The sequence below is a fragment of the Molothrus ater genome, chromosome 2, assembly GCF_012460135.2.
Source record: "Molothrus ater isolate BHLD 08-10-18 breed brown headed cowbird chromosome 2, BPBGC_Mater_1.1, whole genome shotgun sequence".
In the NCBI taxonomy this organism is placed as follows: Eukaryota; Metazoa; Chordata; class Aves; order Passeriformes; family Icteridae; genus Molothrus; species Molothrus ater.
The window spans coordinates 112,513,484-112,528,235 of NC_050479.2; the positions used below are offsets into that span (position 1 = coordinate 112,513,484).

The 14,752-nt window shown below is 37.9% G+C and overlaps 1 protein-coding gene across 4 annotated transcripts in view; it reads right to left on the bottom strand.

The window, feature by feature from the left end:
* EPHA6 (EPH receptor A6) overlaps positions 1–14,752 on the bottom strand; it is a 374,340-nt gene that overhangs the window by 125,813 nt on the left and 233,775 nt on the right. The gene's annotated exons all lie outside the window — the stretch shown is intronic.

Genomic DNA, 14,752 nt, shown 5'->3' on the forward strand with positions numbered 1-14,752 from the left:
AACATGCATGGATGCACCCAGGAGCCAAATTATCTCACTCTGGGGCTAACCAAATTTAAGAACCAATTTTTTTTGCCTTTTTGGAAAAGAAGGTGTGTGGCATTAACATTTTCTGAAAAATCCCTTCGCCCACAGTTTTTCTCCTGGGAAGCTGAGAAGCCTCCAAGAAAAAGAAAAACAATTCTCATCTCATTTGCTTCTCCTGTGTTTTGCTCCTTTGGAATGTGTTTGGAGATTGTTTACCCACAGGTGATTGTTTCATTGGATTCTGCTGTGAGTTGTTTTCACTCATTGGCCAATCATTGCCAAGCTGTGTCGGGACTCTTGAGAGAGCCGTGAGTTTTCTTTATTATCTTTTTAGCATTCTGTAAGTATCCTTTCTGGATTCTTTAGTATAGTTTATTTTAGCATTCTTTAATACAATATAGATCATAAAATAATAAATTAGCCTTCTGAGAACATGGAGTCAGATTCATCTTCCCTTCCTTCATCAGCGCACCCCACAAATACAATAAAGGTGCATGGTTATCTATGCAATGATTTCAAATGGTGCAAAGATTGTGTTCTAGAAAACAATCTTTGCTTGTTTTATTAATCTAATAATAAAGTATCTAAAAATATTCTCCAGACTCTTAGATGGTTTTAATAGTATTGATGTGCAGCTTTCCCAAATGTTACAGCAAACACAGTCATATTATTCAACAGTCCTGAACACAACTAAGATCAACAATCCAGCTACCATAAGTAGTTCACAGATTTCATTGTTTGTCTTTCCACTAAAATATATTAGTTTATTACACACCCTCCCCCATTCATCTATCTTCTGAATCTTAACTTTTTCTAAGTTTCCATGGCGTTGTCTCCTAAATATAACACATTTTTTATGACTTCTGGTTTTATCTTTTGAACAAAACAATCTCCCTACGAAAATGAAAATAGAATCTTATTCTAGTCACAAAATTTCATGCCTTAGTGTTCTTTCCTGTAAACATTTCAGGAGGTTTCAGAAATGAAAACAATAAATTCTAGAATGCAAACAAACACTGAAGAAAACAAAATCGTGTGTTTGTCTTTGAAAAAAGGGAAACTCTACATAGAGATATGTGTATTTTTCTCTGTGGTAATGCATTTATCTGAGACAGAAAATTAACTTCCATCCAGTCTGACCTTTGGGTAACTATTCTGTGGGATAATAGTTCTGTCCTCTCTGATCTGAAAAAAATCCCCAACTCAACACCTAATATCAGAAAAAAAACCCCTACCAAAGTGTAAGAGCTGACATAGGAAACTTCTGCACCTTTGCCACTTTAACCACAGGTCTGATGCAAGGGTGTCAGAGAGAAAAAAAAATCCTGCCATGCAGAATAAAGGATTAACCTGGTTTTCAGGAAGTCCTTAAACAGCATAATGCAAATAACTGATTAGAATAAAACACAAACTAATAAATAAAAAGTATTCATAGGATTTGAACCAAAATGTTATCCCTTGGCAGGTATAACTACTCCCTTAGCCAAAATGAAATTTTTACTCTTGAAACTGAGGGTGAAGTTGAGCTCTCATAATATCTCTCTGGGGTACAATCAACTTCTCCAAGTAAGATACAAAGTCATGTCTGTTAAAAGGAAAGCAGGAGCTAGCAAACATGGATTTGTAATTGCTAAACACTGATCAAGGGCCTAGGAAGGCACTGCTCACATAAATAGTTTTACTATTTGTTATTTTAAGTCATTCAATGGCATTGAGCTGTGATTTACAGGTGGGTCTGAGGGAGCTATAGCAACCTGTCAGATACATCTGGTACCCCCTGTGTGCCTGCTTAGAGGTGATGAGCATCAGCACACTGCAGCTTCATCCCACAGCATCTGGGAGCTCATTGTTCAGACAACGCAACCCTTGCAAAATTATTAAGACAGGTGACAGAAAACACCCAGGTTAAGCTGTAGATAAAATTATATTCTTGGCTCTTTTAGGCTTATAAAATATACACTGCTGATATAACATGTCTTCAAATTATAGTCTCAACTTTACAAGTTTTTCATATGTACTGCATGATGGGGATTTTTCTTTGTGTTCTAACTTCCAAATTTATACAGCAATTCATGCATGTTTTCAGCCTGAGCTCAACACAGTAATTCTTCCATTTGATGAAGTGCATTTCAAAAATACAGTCATGGTGCACTGGAAGATCCTCTCAAAACTTCAGTATATGAAATAATCCCAGTTGTTTTCCTGGGAAAGAACTCAGTCTGAAATTAACATAACAAAATTACTTTAGATCTCCCCTTAACCACCTGTGCTTGACCTGCACTTGAAACCAACAAGCCCATACAGCAAGGCTCACATCACACCTGTGGCACTGTGCCAGCAATGAATCCTCAAAATCCAAATGCAGAGATGTGAACATAAAGCTGTGAATATGAGAAATGTATTTGTGTTTGTATAAAGTAAAAAAAAAAAAAAAGAAAAAAAAGAAAAAAAAAGAAAACGAGTGTGGTTTTTAACAAAAAGGCACAGAAGAATCACCATTGACCATTTCCTGTATGTGCAGAAGGATGATCCTGTTTTTGGAAGATAGGATTCCAGTCAGAAATTTATTATAGGAAGAAACAGACAAATAAAACCAAGTAATTAAAAGCACAGCTAGCTGAGTTTCTATTTCTTTTGTTGTGAAGTGCTACTAAAGAGCACTCATTTCTGTGGAGAAATTTCAGCTCCTTATAACTGTTGCTCACCAGAGCAGAAGTCAATTAGACCTTAGAGATTCTATCCACTTATTGTTAAAGCTCTTTTTAACCAGAAGATTGTAAGATAGGTAAATCCTATTTTCCCATTCCTAAAGGCTGCTCTAATGTCCCTATGATGAATCAATGGGAAGTTCTTTTAATTAGTTGTTTCAAATCCAGTAGCTGCAGGAGAACTCTAATATGATTACCCAATGAAACCATTTGAAAAAAAGAAATGCTTAGAAGAGCAGCATGGTTTTAATCACTTTAAGGGCAGCATTTTCTTGCCATTGGTCCTAGGCTGAAGGGTGGTTTCTGGCTCTTGAGCTCAGCACTGATCTGTTTTGTACAGAGGATTCTTTGCACCATCTGTTACATCTTCTACACTGCTATAAATTTCTTCAATTAAAATGAGTCATCTACAATGTGGTGAGCTCCTCATTTAATTTAGTCCCACAAGCTTCTTGGTCTTTTCAAATTTTTATTGAATAATGGAAGTGCATTCTTTCATTCAGAGTAAGCTGATTTTATTCTAAATTTCTTTGGCATCTCTTTTTCAGAATCCTTTTTTCCTCATGTGATACATATAGGAGAGAAAATGTGTATATTAAACAATGACTGGATCTAAGTGTCTTTTCCCTAAAAATTTCTTTTTCTGAGGCTGACTTCCATTATCCATAACTGTCTGATTTCAAAATAGGTGATCTTCATTCCTTTGGACACCATCCTCATGAGAAGGCTGTGGGTGTCAGTATGTAAAATATCGGGGGTCTCAATATGTAAAATAATGCCTTTTGGGATCATGTGTTTAATTCAGTTTGTTTTTTCTATATCTCTGTCATTAGCAACAATTACACAACTTGCAAATTAAATGTTACTCTTTCCTTGAGACCTCTGCCTGCTTCAAGGTACAGGAGAGATTACACTTACCAAAATATAGGGCTTTGCCACCTGTTTTCTGAGCAGGGGTTTCCCTTCAGAGGAGGGAATCCACCTCTCTCCCTGCCTCTTCTTCCTCTCTTATCTCAGTCACTTCTCAACTGCAGTTATGGGAAAATACTGACTAAACTCTACTCAAAGCCCTTGCTTCTCTTTTAAAACTCCTTAATCCCTCCTAGGTTCACCCTACAGAGGAGGAAACCTGCTTTAACATCCTGCAGGGAGCTTGCATTCTTCCTGTTGGGGAACAAGTTCTTTCAATAAGAGAAGGGCAGTTGAGGATGGAAGAGATATCAATGCTGCAATGACTACTTTACATTGACTGTCTTGGATCAGAAAACAAAAGAAAACTGCTTTCTTGGTCATGAAAAGGAAAGGGCTTCTTCAAGCTTCAATTTCATGTTAATGGCACAAATTAAATCAACAGTAAACTATGCCTAACACTATAGAACTTACAGTTATCTAATAATTTCAAGGCCATTAAACAAAAATTTTAGGGAATCAATGAAACAAAATAGAGACGTTTCCAGGTCCAAATCTGAAGAGTTCTTCCAGATGGTAAAAATACTCTTTGCACTTTTTTTATACCAGAAAATGCTATTATAATTTCATAGTGTTTCACCAGCCTACGTTCTGTAACTATATTACAATTCCTATACTATTGGACAAAGAGTATGATTTTATATTATAAATACCAATAAAAAGAGCACTGAGATTTCATTCACAGTACCACATCTGAAAAAAAAAAGACATTATTTCAGGGCACAGTAAGAAAAATATAAGAAAAATACTGCCTATACTTCTGATTCTAGAAAGACTACAAGAAAGGCAATAAGCTGCTTATTATCTCTTAGAGAAGACATTTTACTCCAGTAACAGAACTGGAATGAAACAACATTTCCTGATCAGTGATAGTGCCTCCAGTGCTTTACCCATTTAAGCTATTTGCCAAGGATTTTCCAGGGAAGAGGCCTGAAGCCTTGATCCTGCCTTACTAATGCCATGTGTGAAGCATATGATCAGTCATCTGAAGGAGGTGGTTGTGCTGTCTATCATTCAGAGCAGTCTTCACTCCTGCAGTATGGTTATTAATCCTCCAGCAGAGATGCAGTTCATCCTTTCTTTCTTTTGTGTGTGTTTGTTCATCTTTCTGTTGCTATCTTTGTAGGATAAGGGAAGAAAGAGTATTTTATGAACAAGGGATGTGATAGGGATCCAGGAGACCTCTGTTTATATTCTTTTCTGGTTGTGCTCCAGAGATTTTCTTTAATCTTTTGACTGAGCTATCTTAACATACAATGTGAATGTCAGTAAGTTCCTTTATTTGCAATACGTGAACACTTTCCTGTTAGGAGTGTGAGTGTGTGAATATAAAAGACTAAAACCTAAGCAAATGCTGACATGGGAAACAAACCACTGAAATATGAACAGAAATTAAACTTTTATTAAAAAAAATCCCCAGTTTATAACCCACCTCTGTATATTAAAGATGTTCACATGGATGAAACATCTTCAGGTTTATAGTGAATTCAGCAAGAATTTGTTTTCTTACCATACAAGCTTGCTTTCAATTAGTACAGTGACTAGATAAGATATTTGATTCTTCCCATAATAGTCTCTTATCTTCCTAATCATTTCAGTAGTAATTCTCAGTTACAATGCTTGGAGGGGATACTATTAGTGACACTAACCTTGGAGTTCAAAGTTGAGTATGGTGTTTCCCTGACAAAGCATTACAGCTTGCAAATTAACAAGTTTGGGTTTTAAAAAAGTAATTTTTGCTTCATTTTCTTACACTAGTTCCCTAAAGGTTTGCACTCAAAAGACAGCAGAGCAGTGTGTTTCTTTTGAAGCACTTCATTTACTGAAAATAGGCCTCCAGCAAGTTATAATTATCATCTCTCCCTCCATCTTAAAATCTTTCCCCTTGCAGATCTCCTTTGCTTGCTCAGAAATGGTGGATGGAAGCCAAGTGAACCCAATACCCTTGTCAAAAACTGGATTCTGCTTACAGTGTTGTGGGCTAAAGGTCATGATAGACACAACCCCAGATTTCCTCCAGAGTAAATGTAGATTCAACATGGCTTTTTTTTTTTTGTGATCCATAATGCAATTCTTTCTTTCTTCCTTGCTGCTTAAGTTCTCTTTCATCTATTGTTGATCTTATGTAAAGAGACAGTAATTATTCATCCACACGATTTTGCAACACTACAGATTTACTTTTGCTTGCAGAACGTGCTGCCATTCTCCATTTTTCGAGCTTCAGACAGAAGCACTCCTAAATCTTTACTTCTTACAGGACCTACTCAGCTTCTACTACTTCAAAGTGGATTTTAGTAGAAGCTACTTAAAGCAACAGTACAAAATAAAGCCTTCTCAGCTGTCAGACTGTGTGGCTGTTCTGCTCTCTCTGACAACATGTATGTGCAAAGCCTCAAAGGTAAAAATTATTGTGAAATATTTGACACAATTTATAGCACAATGAATGATTTAAAATATCTTAGTTACAGGTTTTTTTAAAAAATTGTATCCCTTAAAAGATCACACAAATCCTTTACCTAAATGTATGTTTTAAGGAGTTTCTTTATATGCTCTTAATGTCTAAAACAAGAGGCATAAATTCAGTTCAAAAAAGCACAGAGGGAGGTTGTGAGTCTAGGAATCAGATGCAAACAAAAAACATTTGCAAAACTAAACCAGGTTGCCTGACACATAAATGGAAATAATGTCAAATCAACAGGTCTGTGATTACTGGGGAAAAAAAGGCCCTCCTCCTTATTGACTTCTTCTGGGCATGTTGTTCTGGATTAAAAACCAGGGAAGGGTGCAAGAGGCCACTCCAGGCAAGTCCATTCTCTTCCTATCACTCTTTATGATGATTATAAACCCTGCTGTGGTACCTAGAGGAGAAGTAACAGAACATTATGTCCCTAACCAGCATATTTTCTGCTTTCACAACCTCAAATGTTCTGTGTTGTGCTGCTCACTGTTCCTCCTGAATCAGACATTGTGGTGAGCCACTGACTGTCGGCTGGTGGCACGTTTGAAATTGGTGTGTGTGCTTTCCTGGGCTACTATTCCTGACACACAGGAGTCCTCTAAAAAAGAAGGCAGAGTGGCTTATGGGGTTTCCTTTTTAAGGAAAACTGTGTTATAAAAGAAGGAGGCAGGAGAAATTGGTTTATCAGCAGATTCAGATTGCTACTATAATGATGTTAATCAGCATGAAGAAAGATGTGTTCCAGCCCATGTGTTATATAAGTTAAAAATATCATTCTAGCACTGCTAGGTGCCCTGTGATGCGGGGACAACCTGTGGTGACACATTTCTTCAGAGAACTTTGTTTCCAGCCTCCTGATGTAACTTGGGTATTGCTATAAATTGATTGGCAACACAACTTGAGGTTAAGAAGGCGTCGTTCATTGCGGCGAGGTGTCATTACGGAAACAGAGCTGTAACTAAGTCTCATTCAGCAACAGCCCCTCCAGGGTCAACTGCAACCAAATTGCTCTGCAGAACTTCCTGCTGCTAAATTGATCTCAGAAGCTGGAAAATGAAATAAGCAGGTTAAAAAGCACTAGGAAATCTGCCATCTTTTCACTCCATTAATTGCCACTCGTCCTGCGATGTAACAAAGGCAAACATAAAATGTACACTCATTTCAGCAAATCTTTCCTGCTCTTGTTTATATCCAAATATGAGGGTAGATCAGATTGCAAGTAATTTTCTGTCAAACAGTACTTTACAGGTCTGAAAGAGGTTTTTCTTTTAGCAAGAATATCATGAATATTTTATGTGAACATCTTCTGTGAACCTTCTGTAAAAGCTGTGTTTGTTGGCATGTGCAGAGAATGTCAGAGCTACTGTACTTCAATATTTTGAGTGAATGTGTGCAAGTGCATAGAGACACATCCAATACTGACTTCAAATGTACATCTTCAAAAGATTTTCCCAAAAATGTTGATTTTAACAAAGCATTCCATAAACAAAGCATTCCATAAAGAAGTCAGAGCTACTGTACTTCAATATTTTGAGTGAATGTGTGCAAGTGCATAGAGACACATCCAATACTGACTTCAAATGTACATCTTCAAAAGATTTTCCCAAAAATGTTGATTTTAACAAAGCATTCCATAAACCACAACAATGCTAAATTAATATGTCCTTATAAATTAATTCCCAGAATGGTGTTACAAATAAAATTATGTAACTTATTATATACTTCACAAATGCTAAAAATATTCCAAAGGTTTAATCTAGATCTGTTTCATTGAGGATCAAATATCTTTTAAATCTTTGATGTGGAAACCTATGCACAAAAAAGCAGACCCTTTTAAACTCTGGCATACAGACAAGAAACACTTCTAGGAGGCCAGGAAATCAATGGTTTGTACTTGATGCACACGAATCACTGAAAAGCACTGCTGTTGTCAAATGTAGCTTAGGTGTTCAATTTCTAGGCAAGTAGGGTAGAATCTGATTTGACTCAAGTAAGATAAAAACTGGGGATTAGTTTTGGCAAGTTGCCTTAAGTCCCTCAGTAGTCAGGAGATGAGATGCTGAACCTGCTTTGTGTGCTGGTAGATCAAATGTTTTAGCCACAGTATTTAACACATGCATCACTACCATCAGCACAGAAGTTCATTGCAAAATCAGTCATGGATCTTCTCTAAAGGTGACCTCTACAGCAATGCAGGAGTAATTTTAGATATGTCAAGATCCTAAATAAATTTCTACTATTTTCTTTTTTTTAGTTCGGTGTATCTATACAATACTTCTACGTGAAAGTAGCATGTTTAAGCTACCAAAAAAAGTGGACAAAAGGCACATGCTCTGCAATGAAAGATCATTTATGTGTTCTTTTAGTTAGCTCATTGGGGATGTTTACACACCTCTGAGTCTGAGGGCAGGCTCTCAAGGAGATGGATAGAAGCAATGACACCTGAAGGTATCAGGGCAAATCCACGCTAAAAGCAACGAGCTGCTGGCCTTTAACTTCTGTAATGTCTAAAACCTGAGCTTCAGAAGAGGCCAGTGGCTCTTTCTGGTCTACAGTACTCATATTCTGAAAACACGTCACACTAATATTAAATGCACTTGAAAAATAAATGCCTTTTCTTGTATGTTTTCCTCTTTCAAGAAGATTGAGCTGCTTTTATTCACAAAAGCAAAACTCCACAGAGTTGAAAAACCGCTGGAATCTAAAGAGTTTTCATCTTTCTGACAAATTAAAACAGGAAGAAAGAAGTGTAGAAAGTAGATCAGATGATAGGCAGTAAAATATATTTCCAAGAGAGGTTTGCGGAAGGTTGGTAATTATGGAATAACCTTTCAAAAGGGAAGCCTCTTCAGCTATTTGCTGCTAGTTAGCTCGTGCCCTGCAGCGTGTGGTTTAATACTTATTACACATATCCATGCTCATGGAGAGGCAATCTCCTGACAAAGACTCATGTGAGAAGGAAACCTGAGCATCCACACCTCCAGGTCAGTACATCATTTAGCTTAAGGAGCCTGCCTTTTCTTTCTGAGAAATTAACTATCCAAGGAATGCCCTCCTAGCAAGAGACTCTGAATTGTCAGAAATCTTCCATTATGCCCCTTTGGTATTTCTGTCATTTTTCTTGATACTTAATGAGTTTTTTGTGTTCTTGAACATTCTGTGTGCTGAACTCTGCCCTTGGAGATTTTTTCCCAGATCTATTTTTCATCTGTAGTAGTACAACAAATGTGCTTCCTACAGCAAAAAAGAAAAGGAAGGTTTGAGGTGGAAAGCTGAGCAGTCCTGTCCTACACCATGTCTTGTCCAAAGGATGAAGTCTAGGGGACTTACTGACACATGCAGAGTTTGCACTGGTTGTTTTTTAAAAAGGACCATAAAAATTCTGTTGCATCCAAAAAGTTAGGGAGTTGACAGACACTGAAGCAAGAAAAAGAGAAGACATTCCTTATCAACTAAGATGCTACTGAATGCTGCTGGGAATTGGAAGACCACATATGGAGAAGCGTTATTTGACACTTTCCTATCTTCTTCCATCAGTGCACCCCATGGCGTATTGTCAGAGTAAAAAAAAAAGGACTAGATGAGCCTTCTGAAATTCAGATACACTACCTGGTTACAAAGCTTTCTGTTTAGCTCAGTCCAAAGGCTAGCTGGCTACATACAGCTTCCTTCTGGAACAAGCTTTCATCTATCCCCAAAGAGCCTTCTGCACTGCAGAAATTTTACAGAGAGAAAACACCCTGCTCTTGGAGCTCTGGGAGTTGCTTGTAAGAACTAATGGCTCATATCCACACAGTACATTAGTGACATGCAGCTGAGTGCTTTGGGGTCTAACTTTCAAGTGCCTGATCCTCAGAATGATATTCAGAGTTAAATTGTGTTCTGCGTTCACTTTGCTCCTTAACACTGTCAAAACCAGAAGAAATCAGAGCATGCACAAAATTGGAGCTTGACAATTTAGACAACTTTGAGTTTGACAGCTCAGGTTAAACACCAAGGTTAGGCACTGGAATTGCACTACTGCAATATTGTTACATTGGAAAAACCCACAAAATAATGATCTCAGTAGCAAAAGTTTGCTCAGCCTCTTTTATTTTTATCATGAAGAAAATCTTCCTACCTCCTTAGATAGTCTGAGTAATTCTCTTTGTCCAATATCATATTTTGATGTGTGATTCAACTGTGAGTCTGTAGTTTGGAAGGTCTGAGAAATCAGTGTGTCCACACAGGATATTTAAAGATTTTGGCACACAAACAAAACCAAACAGTAGGACCTGCTAACTCAGACCCATGTCTCAGTATTTGGCAATGATCTCTGTTTCTGTGACCTTCATCTTAAAATTTCTACAGCAATCATCTCAAATCCCGGTGTACCCAAACATATGGTGAAACCTGGGCAAGAAAAACCCCACCAAAAAAACAGCAGCTAAGGAAATCTTTGATAGAGGAAAAAAAAAAATTCCTCCACATATGCAGCAATTCCTTGAATGCCATCTAGAGGACACTAACTTCCCATGGCTATGAATGGGTCCTGACACAGTCAAATGTGTCAGTTCTGGATCTTCTAGCTCTTTATCTGTACTGTTCAGAAAATAAGGGTTAGTAAAATCTGGTCAAAAAGGAAGTTTAAAAATACCAACAAAATAAATAATACAGGATAGCTTTGTAATAGCTTCTAAAAATACTATTCTGCTTGCACAGATTAATTCTGTGCCAATAAATTTGTGGAAAATAATTACTGGAAACAAAAGGACTATTTGTAACTTTTTGTTCTGAAATATACTGGTTATCATTTTGATGGTCCTGCATCAATATCATGAATTTGCTGAGCCATCATGCTAACTCTGCAATAACTCAGAATTTTCCATATTTCATTAGTGATCATGATCACAAAGTATTTGTAGTGTTGACTTAACTACTCATGACATGGTTGGTCGGATATATTGTGATTGTGTTTGCAACTGCTTATGTTATGCAAGGTGATCTTCCCCTGAAATGTCCTTCCAAAATATTCCACATTAACTGAATGCATAAAGTTTTGAGGAAGAAAGGCTATACTGATGACTAATTCATTGGCTCTGGCTGACAAGATCTCTTCAAACTCTTTGAACTCTTTGAGTTTGTCAGTGTTTGTTTCAGTCTCCACTTGCTGGTCAGGTCCCATTAAATTTACACCATCTACTCTCAGTTACTTTAAGCATCTAATTCCATGGCAACACCTAAAGTTAGGAGCATCAGAATGTAGCAATTCTATTTCTTCTGAAGTCTGTAAGATGGCACATCTTAAAAATATTATTACCTCAGCCTGTCTGGTCCATGCTCTGCATCTCTCCTCAGCGCCTACACTGGAAAGACACTGAGTTCTCTTTCCTCAGCCAGTGAAATGTGTTACCTTTAATATACACTCACAGAACCACCTTCATGGCTTTGTTTTTAAGATAACAATCACTCTAACCCTACTCCATTCTATAAACATTCATATCACCAAGAAAAATATTTTAAATTGTGTATTAAACACTTCATAATGCAGTCATTTGCATCTGAACCTCCCATCAGGTATAATCCTGCTATATTGCCAAGTCCAAAGACGCTGTTTGCTTCCTTTTAAAATAGGCAGAAATACAAGCATGGAGCCTCAGATTCTGATATAATAATAATAATAATAATCACCTGACATTTCACTAAATCCTGAGTATAAAATATAAAACAGCTGAGAGGGAGACATTTATTAGCACTCTCGAGTAATTGGAACTAGCAAGGAAGACAATAGCTGACATATTTCAATGCTTACACATGTTGATTAAATAATTAAGAAAATTTCACCTGTTTAAGAATGATTTCTAGAAGGTTTATGATTCAGAATAATAATTTGTAAGACACAGTTGTTAGGATAAATACATAATTGAAATATTCAGGTATAATAATTCTATTTCAAGGGTCATATGTAGACTGTTTTCAGTGTCTGAAAAATATGTCCATATTCTACATGTGCTTTTTGTTTACAGTGGACCAAGTCTACCAAGACCCTTTTGCTGTAGATTTTGCTTGTACTGTGCTGTTTGAGATGCTCTAGAATGATCTGCTTAGATGAGACAGTCTGCTAAACTTAATCAGAGTAGTAAAAAGGGAGGACTATGGAGAAATGTGGAGGGGCTTCATGAGATCAGCTGACTGGATAATAAAATGGCAGATGAAATTCAGAGGAGAGAAATGCACACAGGAAAAGAACCCCTAATTTCATAAGCAAAATGAGCTGTGAGCTGACCATTTCCACCCAGGAACAAGATTTTTGAGTTCTAATAAATAGATCTATGAAAATGCTAGCTCTGTGCTCCAATGTAATAAAAAAAAAGATTAAATGAAATGTTAGGGATTACAAAGGAAAAGAAAAGCCATCAGACTTTCATACTGAGACAGCATATGTGCACATTTGAAACACATTTTGAATACTGTGTGTAATTTTGGTTTGTCATCTCAAAAATGGTATGTTAGAACAGGGAATATCTACAGTAATTAGTAAATTAAAGTTGTGGAATGTCTTGCACACAGCTAATTCAAGAAAAGAAGTGGGCTCTGGAAAGGAGGATGCAATGAAAGGTTGAAGCAGGAATGACACAAGGAACACAAGGTGTGATCACTTCTTGCAGCACAAAAGCTGAACATGGCAAGTAAAGTCAAAAGGATGTGATTCTTAATAAAATGTGAAATTAATCTTTGGAATTCCTTGTCAAGGGATGCAGTAGATTTCACAAATTACATATTTACATATTTAGTAATAAATTGTTAATCTTTACTGGGAAGGAATTTCTCCCCAAAATGAATGTAAGAGGAGAGCAGGGTTGCTGCCTGTTTTGATGAAGAGTCTTAGCCCTTTTTTTTTGTTTTGGGTTTTTTTCTCGTATGTAAGCATGGTAGTGGTAGTGAGAAGCCTGGAGTCTTCTCAATGAATCTGCTGCACATCCATGGAGAAACTGCTTGCATCTTGCATTAGATCTGGCACCTCTGCTGTATCTCAAACTCACTGCCGTCATTCATCACCGAGTCCACCTGCATGTATTCTTTATGAGGAGAGCAACAGTTTATCACAAACTGGGAAGTGCTGACCATGCCTGAAGTCTGAGGAGTGAAATACACAAGTAAACCTAAAATGCAGAGCACTCCCACAAGATCCTATGGACAACACACCAAGGAATTCTTCAGCTCATTTGGAGGCTGAGGCACTGGGTGCTACCCCCACAGTCAGGCAGTTTCCCAAACCCTGCAACATCTGCTCTTTGGACAGCCAGCCAGTCTTCCAGAAGGGAATCTGTCAGGCAGACAGGCCAGAGAAACGTGGAAATTTCTTAACAAGGGGTACATGCCTTTGGCTGACTCTGGGGGAGACAGATTTTGTGTCTTTGGCCTGGGGCAGACTCATGAGAGGACAAACTCCTCTGGGATGGTCAGGAATGGGAAGAATCCTCTCAGCACCATTTGTTATCCATGCACTGGGTCTGAAGATGAGCAAAGGCTGCAGGATATGCACTGAGTGAAGAGAAATGCAGGAGCAAAGACACTTTGAGACATCAGGCCCGCTGCAGCAGCAAAGAAGAAAGAGCCTGTTCAGGGAAGCACTGCACTGAAACTTACTGGAATATCTACAGGGAGTTAGTGGTACCAAAAATGGGGTAAGCTAAAATATTAGTCCATCTGTGAGTGGATTATCCAAGAGACATCTGCATTGCCTGTGGATTTTTATAACCACATGAAGTAGGTGCTGAAATTCACACACCACTGGATTGATCTTTTTTCATAAGCCTCAGAGTGGCTGAGACATTAATTTCTTTAAAGTATGAGCTTTATTCCTTAACACGAATTTCTTGGTTTAAGAACTCAAGCACTGTCTTAAGTATCATCACCATCAAAATAGCAACCATTTAATTCAGTAAAGATAGAAATGGATGGAAAACTCATGTGGAGAGATTTATTACTTCATAAAGTTTGCATAGCACATTTAGTCTGGATGTAATTCATAGAGCCTTGGATGTTCACTGCTTATATCCTGCAGTACATAAAATAAGGAATATCTACTCCCCTTCCACAGGTCAAAAAATAATAAGCACACTTTGGCTACTGATCAAACTGAACATATGTAGAGATTGAAGCTGCCCCATCTGTGTGCTGGCAGCAGAAGGGCTGAGGCATGTTGTGTCTGAATCAGAGATGTGAGCTGAGTCCTGCCCTGCCTGTGCCCTGCAAGCCCCCCACAGCCCCTTCAGCTGCAGGTGGAGGAGCATCTGCAGGCTCAGGGACCAGGGTGGCACTTGAGGCTGTCAGTCACATCCTGATGGACATGTCACTGCCTACAGACATTGGTCTGCTGTGCCCACACCAGTCCAATGGATCACCAACACAGGAACTGGCTTTTTATCTAAACTGTCCAGGAAGAAATGCTCTGCAGGGATTGTTTTTAAGTCTGCCTGGCATGTGAACTTCAATATGCATAAAACCAGGGAGTTTCTGGGAGGCTTTACAATGCATTACATTTTCTGTCATTGTGTCTACATATGTATTCACTACAAACTGGTTTTACAAAGGAGAGATGCCTCAG